The sequence below is a fragment of the Arvicola amphibius genome, chromosome 3 (assembly GCF_903992535.2).
Source record: "Arvicola amphibius chromosome 3, mArvAmp1.2, whole genome shotgun sequence".
Lineage (NCBI taxonomy): Eukaryota > Metazoa > Chordata > Mammalia > Rodentia > Cricetidae > Arvicola > Arvicola amphibius.
Genome location: NC_052049.1, coordinates 152,035,415 through 152,041,555, shown reverse-complemented (window position 1 = coordinate 152,041,555; position 6,141 = coordinate 152,035,415). Strand labels below are relative to the sequence as shown.

The 6,141-nt window shown below is 40.2% G+C and overlaps 1 non-coding gene across 1 annotated transcript; it reads right to left on the bottom strand.

The window, feature by feature from the left end:
- Positions 1 to 4,112: 4,112 nt before the first annotated feature.
- LOC119810964 lies at positions 4,113 to 4,274 on the bottom strand. Its single transcript, XR_005284894.1, has one exon. It is a non-coding gene; the product is annotated as a U1 spliceosomal RNA (small nuclear RNA).
- Between the last annotated feature and the right edge of the window lie 1,867 nt (positions 4,275 to 6,141).

Sequence of the window (6,141 nt, the reverse complement as noted above, 5' to 3'; positions counted from 1 at the left end):
CACATCTGGCCTTTACATTGGTTCTGTGGATTGAATTTAGGTCCGGAAATTTGCTTAACAAGCATTTACTGACAGAACCATATCTCCACTCCCATGAATATATGTTTTAAACAAGTGTTCAACATGCCACTGTCTTACTGTTTATTAGGAAATATGGGATGTAGCATTTACAGAACAAAGAACTGCCAAAAATATGTTCATGCATCACCACGTACATGTTTTGGGGCTGGTAGGTTTGTTTGTTTGTTTGTTTGTTGTTTAAGGTTCTCTCTTTTCTAGTGGATGATAAGGGAACAGGGTGCGAGTTGTGCTTTACATCATTGTATTAGAGATTGTGACTAATGAATGAATGACCAGCACCTAACAGCAGCCTACTACAGACACCAAAGTGGAGGCAAGGAAAAGCGGAGGATCGTGGGTACATAACCTAGGAGATACACACACACACACACACACACACACACACACACACACACACCTTCCCAAAGGCCATAACCTCTTCTAAGTAGAGAAATACTGAGTATTATTTCTGGTACAGTCACACTTTCAGCATACAAATGTCAATTATCTGTACAAAGCATATTCTGGGTGTTTGTAAATTATGTACAGTTGTGTGAAAATAAAGAAAATATTTGCTCTTTAGGAAACAACTAACAAGCTATTTTTCCTCGGAATAACAGCATCCTTGCTCTAAGACACAGATGTTCTCTTGGGTTTGCCACCTTGACTGACTCCTTTTGGATAAGAAATTCGGCATATTTGTATATGACTGAAATGTGATGTCAAGAAAACAGACAACCTAGTGCTTCTTAAAAATTGGGGAAAACCAGAGGGAGGAAATGTTCATGCACTCAGAGACATGCAGAAAAGGAAAGGGTTCACTTATGGAATTGGCATCAGTGTAGGATTCATGGAGAAAAATGAGCTAATGAGAAAGTCCCTGGTTTCAGAGTTCTAAACCGACAAAAAAAAGAAAAGTAAGATAGATATCTTCTTTATATTACATAGTACAAAAGACACTTTTTTACAAGAATAACAAATGACCAATAACACATGAAAAGATGTTCGGCATCTTTAGTCAGCGGAGAAATGCAAGTAAAGAAACACACAAAAGTTCTATCTCACTGCAAATAGAATAGCATTATCAAGAAAATAACAACAAATGCCTGTGGAAATATAGGATACTTATGCACAGTTGGTGGCAATGCAAGTTACAACAGTCACTTTGGAAATAAGTACAGACAGAGGGTCTTCAAAGAAACTAAAAATAAAAGCAAGTGACCCAGCTTTACCACTCCTAGGTGTAGACCCAAAGGAAACAAAGCTAGCATACAACAGCATTATCTGCATTTCCTTGTTTAATTCAGCAGTATTTGTAATATCTAAATTATGAGTTAGTCCAGTTGTCCATCAAAAGATGGATGAATAAAGAAAATGCAGTAAAGCCTGAAGAAGATTGAAGTTATGTTTTTTACAAGAAAACAGAAGGAATTGGAGGTCATCACCTTAAGCAAATTAAGCCGAACTCAGAAGAATAAATACTGCATGGTTCTTCAGAAGCAGAATCTAGATCCTTTTTAAAAAATGGACATAAAAGTAGAGAAAAGAGGTGAGTATGAAAGGGAGAGCAATACAACATAAATAGAATAAAAATATCCACATGAATGTGTGAAAATATCAGAACAAATCCATTATATATTACTAATATAAAACTACTAAATATTATTATCATAAAACTAAAAAGTAATCAAAAATGAGTCTGATCAATGTGAAGGCCTAGCTCTTATCTGCTACAACAAATGCCTTGGATGACCAATATTATGAGAGAAATCAAGGGGAACAAACACTTTTGGGGTCCAGTTGGTTGAAAGTGGAGTCACCTTTAGGATATGAGACATGTGAGGAACCAATAAAGAATAAATGACAATGAAAGTGAATAAATATGAAAATAAAGTTGTAAGACTCCCAGAATTTACAACTGAAATCCATAAAAGTACTTTTGTGTGTATATTCTTATCCTCCTACCTTCCACGCAAACAGTCCTGGTCTTGAAGGCCATTACTCATGAGAGAATAGGAAGATGTATGTTCACAATGTTAAAAGAAACATGATTGTATGTGCATAAAACAAATGCAGGAAGGAATACATGGATGAAAAATTAGATAGACAGACACACAGACAGCAGACAGATGGATGGATGGATGGATGGATGGATGAAGTGATCAGAAAAGATATACAAAGTGAGAATCCCCCAGCTCAATCCTGCAGGACAGCTAGAATCAGAATCACTTGTTGAAATTAAAAGGCATGTATGAGTGGGACAGGAAAGCTTAAATCACAACAGAGAGTCAAAGAAAGATACCTGGGGCACTTATGAAGAAGGACAATCCAGGGACAGAAGGAAGATGGACTGCAGATACCCCTGAAAAGCATGGGGTGGTCTGAGTCAACACTGGAGGACATGACTTGAAATTGCAAGGTGGGGCTACTGCTTCTGTGTGGTCTCACAGACAAATCTATACACACATTCCAAGGGGCTCCGGGCCTTCATCTCCTGAGATCCCATCTGGAAAGTTAGTTGCAGCATCCAGACTTGCAAACAACCCTCAGGTCTCTGGAAGATTAGAGGTCATGAGGCCTATAGTTCTGACTTCTGTTATTTACCAGAACTACTGAGCTTCAGCCCACTTAACCAAAATATGCTTCTAGCTTAAGGTTCCCACAGCTTCACTAAACACAAAGCACAGTCTTCAAAAGTAAATTGGATCACATATGAATAGCAATTCCTTCCAGATCAATGAATTACCATGCCTCAGCAGTGTGTGGCCAAAACTTCGGTCAGGCCACCAAAGAAAAAATAAAACAAGTGTGACTAATTGCAATTAGAGAGAACAATGACCCAGAAACACCCTTCGTGGGAGGGAGATAGCTGTTGTTGAGGTTTTGTCTCCAGAGAGTTCATACCCAGTCTCTTCACGTTTCTATGCCGCTGACTTAGCAGGGGCCCCGCTTCTTGAATTCTCCTCTGGGCTTGCATAGCTGTTCTTTCTTTTCCTGTGTTCACAAAGTTGCCTCTACGATGTCCTGTAAACTCATTTCTGATTCTCAAGCTACCTTCCAGTTAGCAGAAGGGAAGGTGTATCTGTTAGCCGGTATATGCAGACTCTTCTAGAAATCCATAACATGTGAACTCAAGTTTCTCTGGAACAGTGGTTCTCAACCCTTTAATACAGTTCCTCACGTTGTGAAACTATTTTCATTGCTACTTCCATAACTGTAATTTTGTTACTCTTATGGATCGTAATATAAATTTTTTGGACATAGAGGTTTGTCAAGGGTCTCAACCCACAAACTCAGAACCACTGCTCTAAAAATTGTCACACCATAACAGGGCACCACGTAAAGAGAAGAAGAAATTCTAAGCAGAGCCTTGCCTGAGGTTCTGTTTGTGGGAAGCAAGACAGCAGTGCGGATCTGATCAAATTGATGTTCCGTTACCTCAGAACCTCCCTTCTTGTTCAAAGCCAAGCTGACTGTCCAACTAAACTGTTCTGTTTTGGGAAAGCCCCAATCATGGAGTCACAGTGTGTTGGTCATTAACACCATCTGCCAAATATCTCTAATTTTTCCAAGACGTGCACTGCGGTAAGAATACACTTCCCCGTCTCTTCTTTGTTTATATCTTACCCCTTTGGTTGCTCTTGTGACTACCTTTGTCCATAAACTATAAGAAATACCATTGCCAACACAGGCGGGGACTTCCAGAGTGGAAGCGTCTCCCACCCTCCCTTCGCTGCTCCTACCACAGGAAATCTTGCATTTCACTGGCTAGAAGTAGTGAACAGGGATGAGGAGCGGAGCACCCTCCTCCTCTGCTTAGCCATACCAGAAACAAGTAGAAAAAGGGAATACACCTGTGCTCTTTCTGACCATTGAGATTTCATGGAGGCTTTGTTCCGGCAGCAGAAGTTAGTCTGTCGGAATGGTTCCACAGGTTTCTTGCAGCACTGACTGTCTTAGTTGCTTTTTGGTTTCCCCTTCTTTTTTTTTTTTTCCTTTCATTTTTTCTCCCTTTCTTGTTTTTTTTTTTTTTCTTTCTTTTTTCTTTTTTGCTGGGGGAAGCTTGAACCCAATCCCTCAACTATCACAAATTATACAGTCAGGTTTCTTGAATTTGGGGAGATTTGGGTTCAATACATCTGGAGCACAAAGGACAATCCTAGCCTGGGAAAACCACCTTTGTGATCATGGCACTTAGCCTGCCAGCTAAGTATTTTAGTTTATTTTCTATTGCTGTGACAAAACACCATGAACAAAAAAAAAAACTTAGATAAGCAAGGATTTAATTCTGCTTAGAGTTTTAGAGGGTGAGGGTCCATGATGGCAGAGCAAAGACATGGTGGGGGGAGCAGAGGAAGTCCATGTGTGTTCTTGACATGTCAAGAACCCCAGCCTAGCATCAGACCCACAGGAAAATAATAAAGCCTTCCCGCTGGGGTGTGACTCAGAGGGATGGCAAAGTCTTTCTCTGGCCCATGTACAGATGCTGATGGTGTGTGCAGAAATTTTCCATCATAGATCTCTCCCCTTCTGCTTGGTATTCCCCTACAGAGACTACTCTCACTGAGATTAGCTAAACCCACCTCCTCAATTCAGCTAGCTAACAGAAACCCCCACCTCTTTGTTGAATTGTTTGAACTAACCTCACATCCTTATTTGAATGTATATTATACATGCCCTAAGCTTTCTGGATGTTTCAGCTTCTCCATCAGAGAGTACAGTCCACCCAATCTCAGTTGTGTGTGTGTACGCACATGTGTCTGTGTTTATCCTTTTCCCACTCCATTGAGGTTCATCTCTGGAGTCTTGCTGGCCATGGCAGCATGGCAACAGGAATATCTGAGAGGTCACATATTTATCTTCTATGACAGGCAAAAAAATGTACAGGGGATGGAGGGACATTTTTGAAACCTTAAACTTACTCCCAGTGACACACCTCCTCCAACAAGGCCCCACCTCCTAATCTTTCCCAAACAGTCAATAACTGAGAACCAAGTATTCAAATGCCTGAGTTTTATGGGAGACACCACGTTAGCACATTCCGCTTCCTTTCCCCCCATAGTCTCATGGTTACACAATAAAGCAATATGTATTCAGGCCAACTGCAAATGTCTTCTTAGTCTTTCACAGTCCCAATACTATTTAAAAGTCTGAAGACTTCTCTGACACTCCAAGCAGTCTCTTTACTGCAACCCCTGTATAATCAAAGGGCAAATCATATACTTCCAACATACAATGACATAGAATATACATTGCCATTCCAAAATAAATATCAGGGCATTACTAAGAAAGACAGAAACACAACAGGGAAAAACTATAAATCCTATAGCTCTATGTTCAAGCTCAAAGAACTTAGATGTCCCTATCTTTATAACTTTGTTGCTTGAAATACCTGTCTCCTTCTCAGGCTTGTTATGTTCTCTGTGTGCAGCTCTCCTTGGTAGACTGAGACATGTCCAACATTTTAGGATCTCCAACTCAATCCAGGCACCTATTCAACCAATAGCATTTCAGGGCCTCTTGCTCCCTCAAGGCCTTCATGCAGAAATGTCTCTGTCACACATTGCCAGGCCTCAGAAGCTCTTCTTAACTACAGATAAAGATTCCATAACCTCTTTATTCATATATCCTTCATGACTGTAAAGCCGGAACCACCTGGATAATCTTACCAAAACTGGCTGCCCGTTTGGGATGGAGCCTGGCCCCCTTGAACCATATTTAAAGTGGCTTTCTTTTGTTGTTTTTAGGAATGGTTGGAAGCTTGGATGGGTGGCGTCTTGCTCTGAGTGTACCCTTGTTCAAGTCTATTGTAGGTCAGGCCTCTACTCAACCTCTGGATCTCTTTTAGCACAAGCCTAAGCTCCAGCATCACATATCCTAATGCTCTTTTTCTCTTCAGACTGAGCATTTAACATTTCCTGTTGTCAGTCCTTAGTAGATTTAAATGCCAAATAAGCAATTGTAATTTTGATGCATAAATAAAATTATGGAAATAGAGTTAAATGTGACCTAAGTATGTTGTATTCTCATTATAAAAACCTAGAGATAAGTGGGTGTCTTAGTTAGGTTTCTATTGTTGTA